Source organism: Mustelus asterias, assembly GCF_964213995.1.
Source record: "Mustelus asterias chromosome 26 unlocalized genomic scaffold, sMusAst1.hap1.1 SUPER_26_unloc_22, whole genome shotgun sequence".
Taxonomy (NCBI): Eukaryota; Metazoa; Chordata; class Chondrichthyes; order Carcharhiniformes; family Triakidae; genus Mustelus; species Mustelus asterias.
In genome coordinates, this window is record NW_027590090.1 from 181,151 (window position 1) to 195,850 (window position 14,700).

Here is a 14,700-nt window from a genome sequence, read left to right on the forward strand (position 1 = left end):
GTCTCACAGTGACACAGTGGGTTAACACTGCTGCCTCACAGTGACACGGTGACACAGTGGGTTAACACTGCTGTCTCACAGTGACACGGTAGCACAGTAGGTTAACACTGCTGCCTCACAGTGACACGGTGACATAGTGGGTTAACACTGCTGTCTCACAGTGACACGGTCGCACAGTGGGTTAACACTGCTGCCTCACAGCGACACAGTGACACAGTGGTTAACACTGCTGTCTCACAGTGACACAGTGGGTTAACACTGCTGCCTCACAGTGACACGGTGACACAGTGGGTTAACACTGCTGCCTCACAGTGACACGGTGACACAGTGGGTTAACACTGCTGCCTCACAGTGACACGGTGACACAGTGGTTAACACTGCTGTCTCACATTGACACAGTGACACAGTGGGTTAACACTGCTGCCTCACAGTGACACGGTGACACAGTGGGTTAACACTGCTGCCTCACAGTGACACGGTGACACAGTGGGTTAACACTGCTGCCTCACAGTGACACGGTGACACAGTGGGTTAACACTGCTGCCTCCCAGTGACACCGTGACACAGTGGGTTAACTCTGCTGCCTCACAGTGACACGGTGACACAGTGGGTTAACACTGCTGCCTCACAGTGACACGGTGACACAGTGGGTTAACACTGCTGCCTCACAGTGACACAGTGGGTTAACACTGCTGCCTCACAGCGACACGGTGACACAGTGGGTTAACACTGCACCCTCACAGCGACACAGTGACACAGTGGGTTAACACTGATCCCTCACAGTGACACAGTGGGTTAACACTGCTGCCTCAGTGACATGGTGACACAGTGGGTTAACACTGCTGTCTCACAGTGACACGGTGACACAGTGGGTTAACACTGCTGCCTCACAGTGACACGGTGACACAGTGGGTTAACACTGCTGCCTCACCGTGACACGGTGACACAGTGGTTAACACTGCTGCCTCACAGTGACACGGTGACACAGTGGTTAACACTGCTGCCTCACAGTGACACGGTGACACAGTGGGGGAACACTGCTGCCTCACAGTGACACAGTGGTTAACACTGCTGCCTCACAGTGACACGGTGACACAGTGGGTTAACACTGCTGTCTCACAGCGACACGGTGACACAGTGGGTTAACACTGCTGCCTCACAGTGACACGGTGGGTTAACACTGCTGCCTCACAGTGACACGGTGACACAGTGGGTTAACACTGCTGCCTCACAGTGACACGGTGACACAGTGGGATAACACTGCTCCCTCACAGTGACACGGTGACACAGTGGGTTAACACAGCTCCCTCACAGTGACACAGTGACACAGTGGGTTAACACTGCTGCCTCACAGTGACACGGTGACACAGTGGGTTAACACTGCTGCCTCACAGTGACACGGTGACACAGTGGGTTAACACTGCTCCCTCACAGTGACACGGTGACACAGTGGGTTAACACTGCTGTCTCACAGCGACACGGTGACACAGTGGGTTAACACTGCTGCCTCACAGTGACACAGTGGGTTAACACTGCTGCCTCACAGTGACACGGTGACACAGTGGTTAACACTGCTGCCTCACAGTGACACGGTGACACAGTGGGTTAACACTGCTGCCTCACGGTGACACAGTGGGTTAACACTGCTGCCTCACAGCGACACGGCGACACAGTGGTTAACACTGCTGTCTCACAGTGACACAGTGGGTTAACACTGCTGCCTCACAGTGACACGGTGACACAGTGGGTTAACACTGCTGCCTCACAGTGACACGGTGACACAGTGGTTAACACTGCTGCCTCACAGTGAAACGGTGGCACAGTGGGTTAACACTGCTGCCTCACAGTGACACGGTGACACAGTGGGTTAACACTGCTGCCTCACGGTGACACAGTGGGTTAACACTGCTGCCTCACATCGACACGGTGACACAGTGGTTAACACTGCTGTCTCACAGTGACACGGTGACACAGTGGGTTAACACTGCTGTCTCACAGTGACACGGTGACACAGTGGGTTAACACTGCTGCCTCACAGTGACACGATGACACAGTGGGTTAACACTGCTGCCTCACAGTGACACGGTGACACAGTGGGTTAACACTGCTGCCTCACAGTGACACGATGACACAGTGGGTTAACACTGCTGCCTCACAGCGACACGGTGACACAGTGGGTTAACACTGCTGCCTCACAGCGACACGGTGACACAGTGGGTTAACACTGCTGCCTCACAGTGACACAGTGGCACAGTGGGTTAACACTGCTGTCTCACAGTGACACGGTGGCACAGTGGGTTAACACTGCTGTCTCACAGTGACACGGTGACACAGTGGGTTAACACTGCTGCCTCACAGTGACACGGTGACACAGTGGGTTAACACTGCTGCCTCACAGTGACACGGTGACACAGTTGGTTAACAGTGCTGCCTCACAGTGACACGGTGGCGCTGTGGGTTAACACTGCTGCCTCTCAGTGACACGGTGACACAGTGGGTTAACACTGCTGCCTCACAGTGACACAGTGGCACAGTGGGTTAACACTGCTCCCTCACAGTGACACAGTGACACAGTGGGTTAACACTGCTGCCTCACAGTGACACGGTGACACAGTGGGTTAACACTGCTGTCTCACAGTGACACGGTGACACAGTGGGTTAACACTGCTGCCTCACAGTGACACGGTGACACAGTGGGTTAACACTGCTGCCTCACAGTGACACGGTGACACAGTGGGTTAACACTGCTGTCTCACAGTGACACGGTGACACAGTGGGTGAACACTGCTCCCTCATAATGACACGGTGACACAGTGGGTTAACACTGCTCCCTCACAGTGACACAGTGACACAGTGGGTTAACACTGCTGTCTCACAGTGACACGGTGACACAGTGGGTTAACACTGCTCCCTCACAGTGACACAGTGACACAGTGGGTTAACACTGCTGCCTCACAGTGACACGGTGACACAGTGGGTTAACACTGCTGTCTCACAGTGACACGGTGACACAGTGGGTTAACACTGCTGCCTCACAGTGACACGGTGACACAGTGGGTTAAAACTGCTGCCTCACAGTGACACGGTGACACAGTGGGTTAACACTGCTGTCTCACAGTGACACGGTGACACAGTGGGTGAACACTGCTCCCTCATCATGACACGGTGACACAGTGGGTTAACACTGCTGCCTCACAGTGACACAGTGACACAGTGGGTTAACACTGCTGCCTCGCAGTGACCCGGTGACACAGTGGGTTAACACTGCTGCCTCACAGTGACACGGTGACACAGTGGGTTAACACTGCTCCCTCACAGTGACACGGTGACACAGTGGGTTAACACTGCTGTCTCACAGCGACACGGTGACGCAGTGGGTTAACACTGCTGCCTCACAGTGACACAGTGGGTTAACACTGCTGCCTCACAGTGACACGGTGACACAGTGGTTAACACTGCTGCCTCACAGTGACACTGTGGCACAGTGGGTTAACACTGCTGCCTCACAGTGACACGGTGACACAGTGGGTTAACACTGCTGCCTCACGGTGACACAGTGGGTTAACACTGCTGCCTCACAGCGACACGGTGACACAGTGGTTAACACTGCTGTCTCACAGTGACACAGTGGGTTAACACTGCTGCCTCACAGTGACACGGTGACACAGTGGGTTAACACTGCTGCCTCACAGTGACACGGTGACACAGTGGTTAACACTGCTGCCTCACAGTGACACGGTGGCACAGTGGGTTAACACTGCTGCCTCACGGTGACACGGTGACACAGTGGGTTAACACTGCTGCCTCACGGTGACACAGTGGGTTAACACTGCTGCCTCACAGTGACACGGTGACACAGTGGGTTAACACTGCTGCCTCACAGTGACACGATGACACAGTGGGTTAACACTGCTGCCTCACAGTGACACGGTGACACAGTGGGTTAACACTGCTGCCTCACAGTGACACGGTGACACAGTGGGTTAACACTGCTGCCTCACAGTGACACGGTGACACAGTGGGTTAACACTGCTGCCTCACAGCGACACGGTGACACAGTGGGTTAACACTGCTGTCTGACAGCGACACGGTGACACAGTGGGTTAACACTGCTGCCTCACAGTGACACGGTGACACAGTGGGTTAACACTGCTGCCTCACAGTGACACGGTGACACAGTGGGTTAACAATGCTGCCTCACAGTGACACGGTGACACAGTGGTTAACACTGCTGCCTCCCAGTGACACGGTGACACAGTGGGTTAACACTGCTGCCTCACAGTGACACGGTGACACAGTGGGTTAACACTGCTGCCTCACAGTGACACGGTGACACAGTGGGTTAACACTGCTGCCTCACAGTGACACGGTGACACATTGGGTTAACACTGCTGCCTCACAGTGACACAGTGGGTTAACACTGCTGCCTCACAGCGACACGGTGACACAGTGGGTTAACACTGATCCCTCACAGTGACACAGTGGGTTAACACTGCAGCCTCAGTGACATGGTGACACAGTGGGTTAACACTGCTGTCTCACAGTGACACGGTGACACAGTTGGTTGACACGGTGACACAGTGGGTTAACACTGCTGCCTCACAGTGACACGGTGACACAGTGGGTTAACACTGCTGCCTCACAGTGAGACGGTGACACAGTGGTTAACACTGCTGGCTCACAGTGACACGGTGTCACAGTGGTTAACACTGCTGCCTCACAGTGACACGGTGACACAGTGGGTGAACACTGCTGCCTCACAGTGACACAGTGGTTAACACTGCTGCCTCACAGTGACACGGTGACACAGTGGGTTAACACTGCTGTCTCACAGCGACACGGTGACACAGTGGGTTAACACTGCTGTCTCACAGCGACACGGTGACACAGTGGGTTAACACTGCTGTCTCACAGCGACACGGTGACACAGTGGGTTAACAGTGCTGCCTCACAGTGGCACAGTGGGTTAACACTGCTGCCTCACAGTGACACGGTGACACAGTGGGTTAACACTGCTGCCTCACAGTGACACGGTGACACAGTGGGTTAACACTGCTCCCTCACAATGACACGGTGACACAGTGGGTTAACACTGCTCCCTCACAGTGACACGGTGACACAGTGGGTTAACACTGCTGCCTCACAGTGACACAGTGACACAGTGACACAGTGGGTTAACACTGCTGCCTCACAGTGACCCGGTGACACAGTGGGTTAACACTGCTGCCTCACAGTGACACGGTGACACAGTGGGTTAACACTGCTCCCTCACAGTGACACGGTGACACAGTGGGTTAACACTGCTGTCTCACAGCGACACGGTGACACAGTGGGTTAACACTGCTGCCTCACAGTGCCACAGTGGGTTAATACTGCTGCCTCACAGTGACACGGTGACACAGTGGTTAACACTCCTGCCTCACAGTGACACGGTGGCACAGTGGGTTAACACTGCTGCCTCACAGTGACACGGTGACACAGTGGGTTAACACTGCTGCCTCACGGTGACACAGTGGGTTAACACTGCTGCCTCACAGCGACACGGTGACACAGTGGTTAACACTGCTGTCTCACAGTGACATAGTGGGTTAACACTGCTGCCTCACAGTGACACGGTGACACAGTGGGTTAACACTGCTGCCTCACAGTGACACGGTGACACAGTGGTTAACACTGCTGTCTCACAGTGACACAGTGGGTTAACACTGCTGCCTCACAGCGACACGGTGACACAGTGGTTAACACTGCTGTCTCACAGTGACACAGTGGGTTAACACTGCTGCCTCACAGTGACACGGTGACACAGTGGGTTAACACTGCTGTCTCACAGTGACACGGTAGCACAGTGGGTTAACACTGCTGCCTCACAGTGACACGGTGACACAGTGGGTTAACACTGCTGTCTCACAGTGACACGGTCGCACAGTGGGTTAACACTGCTGCCTCACAGCGACACAGTGACACAGTGGTTAACACTGCTGTCTCACAGTGACACAGTGGGTTAACACTGCTGCCTCACAGTGACACGGTGACACAGTGGGTTAACACTGCTGCCTCACAGTGACACGGTGACACAGTGGGTTAACACTGCTGCCTCACAGTGACACGGTGACACAGTGGTTAACACTGCTGCCTCACAGTGACACGGTGACACAGTGGTTAACACTGCTGCCTCACAGTGACACGGTGACACAGTGGGTGAACACTGCTGCCTCACAGTGACACAGTGGTTAACACTGCTGCCTCACAGTGACACGGTGACACAGTGGGTTAACACTGCTGTCTCACAGCGACACGGTGACACAGTGGGTTAACACTGCTGTCTCACAGCGACACGGTGACACAGTGGGTTAACACTGCTGTCTCACAGCGACACGGTGACACAGTGGGTTAACAGTGCTGCCACACAGTGGCACAGTGGGTTAACACTGCTGCCTCACAGTGACACGGTGACACAGTGGGTTAACACTGCTGCCTCACAGTGACACGGTGACACAGTGGGTTAACACTGCTCCCTCACAGTGACACGGTGACACAGTGGGTTAACACTGCTCCCTCACAGTGACACGGTGACACAGTGGGTTAACACTGCTCTCTCACAGTGACGCAGTGACACAGTGACACAGTGGGTTAACACTGCTGCCTCACAGTGACCCGGTGACACAGTGGGTTAACACTGCTGCCTCACAGTGACACGGTGACACAGTGGGTTAACACTGCTCCCTCACAGTGACACGGTGACACAGTGGGTTAACACTGCTGTCTCACAGCGACACGGTGACACAGTGGGTTAACACTGCTGCCTCACAGTGCCACAGTGGGTTAACACTGCTGCCTCACAGTGACACGGTGACACAGTGGTTAACACTCCTGCCTCACAGTGACACGGTGGCACAGTGGGTTAACACTGCTGCCTCACAGTGACACGGTGACACAGTGGGTTAACACTGCTGCCTCACGGTGACACAGTGGGTTAACACTGCTGCCTCACAGCGACACGGTGACACAGTGGTTAACACTGCTGTCTCACAGTGACACAGTGGGTTAACACTGCTGCCTCACAGTGACACGGTGACACAGTGGGTTAACACTGCTGCCTCACAGTGACACGGTGACACAGTGGTTAACACTGCTGTCTCACAGTGACACAGTGGGTTAACACTGCTGCCTCACAGCGACACGGTGACACAGTGGTTAACACTGCTGTCTCACAGTGACACAGTGGGTTAACACTGCTGCCTCACAGTGACACGGTGACACAGTGGGTTAACACTGCTGTCTCACAGTGACACGGTAGCACAGTAGGTTAACACTGCTGCCTCACAGTGACACGGTGACATAGTGGGTTAACACTGCTGTCTCACAGTGACACGGTCGCACAGTGGGTTAACACTGCTGCCTCACAGCGACACAGTGACACAGTGGTTAACACTGCTGTCTCACAGTGACACAGTGGGTTAACACTGCTGCCTCACAGTGACACGGTGACACAGTGGTTAACACTGCTGCCTCACAGTGACACGGTGACACAGTGGGTTAACACTGCTGCCTCACAGTGACACGGTGACACAGTGGTTAACACAGCTGTCTCACATTGACACAGTGACACAGTGGGTTAACACTGCTGCCTCACAGTGACACGGTGACACAGTGGGTTAACACTGCTGCCTCACAGTGACACCATGACACAGTGGGTTAACACTGCTGCCTCACAGTGACACGGTGACACAGTGGGTTAACACTGCTGCCTCCCAGTGACACCGTGACACAGTGGGTTAACTCTGCTGCCTCACAGTGACACGGTGACACAGTGGGTTAACACTGCTGCCTCACAGTGACACGGTGACACAGTGGGTTAACACTGCTGCCTCACAGTGACACAGTGGGTTAACACTGCTGCCTCACAGCGACACGGTGGCACAGTGGGTTAACACTGCACCCTCACAGCGACACAGTGACACAGTGGGTTAACACTGATCCCTCACAGTGACACAGTGGGTTAACACTGCTGCCTCAGTGACATGGTGACACAGTGGGTTAACACTGCTGTCTCACAGTGACACGGTGACACAGTGGGTTAACACTGCTGCCTCACAGTGACACGGTGACACAGTGGGTTAACACTGCTGCCTCACCGTGACACGGTGACACAGTGGTTAACACTGCTGCCTCACAGTGACACGGTGACACAGTGGTTAACACTGCTGCCTCACAGTGACACGGTGACACAGTGGGGGAACACTGCTGCCTCACAGTGACACAGTGGTTAACACTGCTGCCTCACAGTGACACGGTGACACAGTGGGTTAACACTGCTGTCTCACAGCGACACGGTGACACAGTGGGTTAACACTGCTGTCTCACAGCGACACGGTGACACAGTGGGTTAACACTGCTGCCTCACAGTGACACGGTGGGTTAACACTGCTGCCTCACAGTGACACGGTGACACAGTGGGTTAACACTGCTGCCTCACAGTGACACGGTGACACAGTGGGATAACACTGCTCCCTCACAGTGACACGGTGACACAGTGGGTTAACACAGCTCCCTCACAGTGACACAGTGACACAGTGGGTTAACACTGCTGCCTCACAGTGACACGGTGACACAGTGGGTTAACACTGCTGCCTCACAGTGACACGGTGACACAGTGGGTTAACACTGCTCCCTCACAGTGACACGGTGACACAGTGGGTTAACACTGCTGTCTCACAGCGACACGGTGACACAGTGGGTTAACACTGCTGCCTCACAGTGACACAGTGGGTTAACACTGCTGCCTCACAGTGACACGGTGACACAGTGGTTAACACTGCTGCCTCACAGTGACACGGTGACACAGTGGGTTAACACTGCTGCCTCACGGTGACACAGTGGGTTAACACTGCTGCCTCACAGCGACACGGTGACACAGTGGTTAACACTGCTGTCTCACAGTGACACAGTGGGTTAACACTGCTGCCTCACAGTGACACGGTGACACAGTGGGTTAACACTGCTGCCTCACAGTGACACGGTGACACAGTGGTTAACACTGCTGCCTCACAGTGAAACGGTGGCACAGTGGGTTAACACTGCTGCCTCACAGTGACACGGTGACACAGTGGGTTAACACTGCTGCCTCACGGTGACACAGTGGGTTAACACTGCTGCCTCACATCGACACGGTGACACAGTGGTTAACACTGCTGTCTCACAGTGACACGGTGACACAGTGGGTTAACACTGCTGTCTCACAGTGACACGGTGACACAGTGGGTTAACACTGCTGCCTCACAGTGACACGATGACACAGTGGGTTAACACTGCTGCCTCACAGTGACACGGTGACACAGTGGGTTAACACTGCTGCCTCACAGTGACACGATGACACAGTGGGTTAACACTGCTGCCTCACAGCGACACGGTGACACAGTGGGTTAACACTGCTGCCTCACAGCGACACGGTGACACAGTGGGTTAACACTGCTGCCTCACAGTGACACAGTGGCACAGTGGGTTAACACTGCTGTCTCACAGTGACACGGTGGCACAGTGGGTTAACACTGCTGTCTCACAGTGACACGGTGACACAGTGGGTTAACACTGCTGCCTCACAGTGACACGGTGACACAGTGGGTTAACACTGCTGCCTCACAGTGACACGGTGACACAGTTGGTTAACACTGCTGCCTCACAGTGACACGGTGGCGCTGTGGGTTAACACTGCTGCCTCTCAGTGACACGGTGACACAGTGGGTTAACACTGCTGCCTCACAGTGACACAGTGGCACAGTGGGTTAACACTGCTCCCTCACAGTGACACAGTGACACAGTGGGTTAACACTGCTGCCTCACAGTGACACGGTGACACAGTGGGTTAACACTGCTGTCTCACAGTGACACGGTGACACAGTGGGTTAACACTGCTGCCTCACAGTGACACGGTGACACAGTGGGTTAACACTGCTGCCTCACAGTGACACGGTGACACAGTGGGTTAACACTGCTGTCTCACAGTGACACGGTGACACAGTGGGTGAACACTGCTCCCTCATAATGACACGGTGACACAGTGGGTTAACACTGCTCCCTCACAGTGACACAGTGACACAGTGGGTTAACACTGCTGTCTCACAGTGACACGGTGACACAGTGGGTTAACACTGCTCCCTCACAGTGACACAGTGACACAGTGGGTTAACACTGCTGCCTCACAGTGACACGGTGACACAGTGGGTTAACACTGCTGTCTCACAGTGACACGGTGACACAGTGGGTTAACACTGCTGCCTCACAGTGACACGGTGACACAGTGTATTAAAACTGCTGCCTCACAGTGACACGGTGACACAGTGGGTTAACACTGCTGTCTCACAGTGACACGGTGACACAGTGGGTGAACACTGCTCCCTCATCATGACACGGTGACACAGTGGGTTAACACTGCTGCCTCACAGTGACACAGTGACACAGTGGGTTAACACTGCTGCCTCGCAGTGACCCGGTGACACAGTGGGTTAACACTGCTGCCTCACAGTGACACGGTGACACAGTGGGTTAACACTGCTCCCTCACAGTGACACGGTGACACAGTGGGTTAACACTGCTGTCTCACAGCGACACGGTGACGCAGTGGGTTAACACTGCTGCCTCACAGTGACACAGTGGGTTAACACTGCTGCCTCACAGTGACACGGTGACACAGTGGTTAACACTGCTGCCTCACAGTGACACGGTGGCACAGTGGGTTAACACTGCTGCCTCACAGTGACACGGTGACACAGTGGGTTAACACTGCTGCCTCACGGTGACACAGTGGGTTAACACTGCTGCCTCACAGCGACACGGTGACACAGTGGTTAACACTGCTGTCTCACAGTGACACAGTGGGTTAACACTGCTGCCTCACAGTGACACGGTGACACAGTGGGTTAACACTGCTGCCTCACAGTGACACGGTGACACAGTGGTTAACACTGCTGCCTCACAGTGACACGGTGGCACAGTGGGTTAACACTGCTGCCTCACGGTGACACGGTGACACAGTGGGTTAACACTGCTGCCTCACGGTGACACAGTGGGTTAACACTGCTGCCTCACAGTGACACGGTGACACAGTGGGTTAACACTGCTGCCTCACAGTGACACGATGACACAGTGGGTTAACACTGCTGCCTCACAGTGACACGGTGACACAGTGGGTTAACACTGCTGCCTCACAGTGACACGATGACACAGTGGGTTAACACTGCTGCCTCACAGCGACACGGTGACACAGTGGGTTAACACTGCTGCCTCACAGCGACACGGTGACACAGTGCGTTAACACTGCTGCCTCACAGTGACACAGTGACACAGTGGGTTAACACTGCTGTCTCACAGTGACACGGTGGCACAGTGGGTTAACACTGCTGTCTCACAGTGACACGGTGACACAGTGGGTTAACACTGCTGCCTCACAGTGACACGGTGACACAGTGGGCTAACACTGCTGTCTCACAGTGACACGGTGACACAGTGGGTTAACACTGCTGCCTCACAGTGACACGGTGACACAGTGGGTTAACACTGCTGCCTCACAGTGACACGGTGACACAGTGGGTTAACACTGCTGCCTCACAGTGACACGGTGACACAGTTGGTTAACACTGCTGCCTCACAGTGACACGGTGGCGCTGTGGGTTAACACTGCTGCCTCTCAGTGACACGGTGACACAGTGGGTTAACACTGCTGCCTCACAGTGACACAGTGGCACAGTAGGTTAACACTGCTGTCTCACAGTGACACGGTGGCACAGTGGGTTAACACTGCTCCCTCACAGTGACACAGTGACACAGTGGGTTAACACTGCTGTCTCACAGTGACACTGTGACACAGTGGGTTAACACTGCTGTCTCACAGTGACACGGTGACACAGTGGGTTAACACTGCTCCCTCACAGTGACACAGTGACACAGTGGGTTAACACTGCTGCCTCACAGTGACACGGTGACACAGTGGGTTAACACTGCTGTCTCACAGTGACACGGTGACACAGTGGGTTAACACTGCTGCCTCACAGTGACACGGTGACACAGTGGGTTAACACTGCTGCCTCACAGTGACACGGTGACACAGTGGGTTAACACTGCTGTCTCACAGTGACACGGTGACACAGTGGGTGAACACTGCTCCCTCAACATGACACGGTGACACAGTGGGTTAACACTGCTGCCTCACAGTGACACGGTGACACAGTGGGTTAACACTGCTGCCTCACAGTGACACGGTGGCACAGTGGGTTAACACTGCTGCCTCACGGTGACACAGTGGGTTAACACTGCTGCCTCACAGTGACACGGTTACACAGTGGGTTAACACGGCTGTCTCACAGCGCCAGTGTATTGCGTTCGATTCTCGTCTTTCGTCACTGTCTGTGTGGAGTTTTCACGTTCTCCCCGTGTCTGCAGGGGTTTCCTCCGGGTGCAGCCTATAATGTGACCTTAGTATTGTAATTTTGGAATTCTGCAATCACCCTGTGTACACAAAGATCACCAAAATAGTGGGATTTTAAAATTCAGCTTTCTCACAGTGGATCTTTCTCTCTCTCAGTTTCTGCAGGATTGCTGTAATGTCGAAAATGACAGCAGGCATATAAATTGGAAATATTTTATTTTTGAGTAAATGTTTACAGACATCGACAAGCAGAGAGAATGAGGCAGAGAGAAAGAGAATGTGACAGACAGAGATAGAATAAGACTGAGAGAGAGACTGAGACTGACAGAGAATCAGACTGAGAGAGAGACTGAGACTGACAGAGAATCAGACTGAGAGAGCGTGGGAAAAAGAGACTGAGACACGATCCCAACACGACCCTCAGAATTAAAATGGAGGATATGTCCCTCATTGAAGCCCCCTCCCACTAACTGCCTCAGTTTAACCCACCACATCCAGCTGTTTCCACATCCGCCTCGTTTCTCCTCTCTCTCTCTCTCTCTCCACCTGTTTCTGCTGCATTTGTTGTCATGTTGGAATCTGTGAAGAAACCACATTTCCACCACTGTTTTCACAATCTCTCTCTCTGTCACCTTTCCTTCATTTCCTTCAATCACAAAGATACATAAAGGGACGCAGAGAGAGAGAGAGAGCGAGTAAAACCCTCAATAACATCCCAAAAGAAGAATTAAAGAGGCTGCTACAGCTTTTATTGAATCATTCATCCCATCCAATTTAGCACAGACACTGTTTGGGGATGAAGCAAATGGAGGAGGCTTCCTGAGGGCCCTGTGAGATTAGGGCTTGAATTCAGGCCTAGTCACAGAGGCTGCATTAAACCTTGGTGCAAAGAGCAGGAATCGTTCCACTCCAGCGAAACACAACAATCCTGAAAGCTGGAGTGACAGAGGCAGTGATATTAAACCCCTGTCCTGACCCCCTGCCCCTGGCCATTCTCCAATTCACACCACCCCATCTAAAAACACAATCTGGAATTGGGAACAAGCCATTTCCAAGGCCGGGGAATTTTAATTTCATCCCTCCCTCCTCCTTCCCAAGTGTTTTACAGTCACTGAGCCAGTTCCATTTTAAATTTGCGTGTTTACAAGTTGGAGTTCGGGAAAGGCAGCTGGTTATTGATGCACAGCCAGATCCCATGGGCAATAATTTGACGATATCCGGACGGGACAAAGGGGAGAAATGTAATTCTCCCAGCCTCATGCCTGGTGTAATCCTCCCACCCAGACACTGAACGCCACGTATATTCCGAGTCTGAATAGACAACATCTCAGTCACAGAAAGAGATAAACTCCCCTCTTTAAACTGGGAACAAGCTGTGTCCATTCCTTGGAGACTTTTTAAAATCAGCCTCCCAACATTTATTTATTTGTTTATTTAGTTGTTTAATTCTGTAAATCAGGAATCCCAGAGGGCTGTGACTGAGACTTTTCTCCAGAGACAGGGAGCTGGGCACTGAGTCCATAACTCCACAGGTCCTTAAAGGTGACGTCACAGGTGGAGAAGGTAGTGAATACGGCATATGGCATGCTTGCCTTTATTGGACGGGGCACAGATTATAAAAGTTGGGGTCTGATGTTGCAGATGTATAGAACGTTGGCTCGGCCACATTTGGAATACTGCGTCCAGTTCTGGTCGCCACACTACCAGAAGGACGTGGAGGCTTTGGACAGAGTACAGAGGAGGTTTACCAGGATGTTGCCTGGGATGGAGGGTATTAGCTATGAGGAGAGATTGAGTCAACTGGGGTTGTTCTCCCTGGAAAGACGGAGGTTGAGGGGCGACCTAATAGAAGTTTTCAAAATTATGAAGGGCATAGATAGGGTGAACAGGTGGAAACATTTTCCCAGGTCAGAAATGACAAACACAAGGGGTCACCAGTTCAGGTAAGGGGAGCAAGGTTCAAGACAGATATGCGGGGGATGTATTTTACACAGAGGGTGGTGGGGGCCTGGAATGTTCTACCACGCAAGTTGGTTGAGGCAGACACGCTAGGATCATTTAAGACTTATCTAGATAGCCACATGAACAGCACCACATGATTGCTACCTGTGCCACGTGCCAGTGAGGGTAAGAGTAGGATGCTCGGGCGGATGAACACGTGGCTGAGGAACTGGTGTAGGGGGCAGGGTTTCAGATTTCTAGGTCATTGGGACCTCTTCTGGGGCAGGTGGGACCTGTACAAGAGAGACGGGTTACACCTGAACTACAAGGGGACCGAT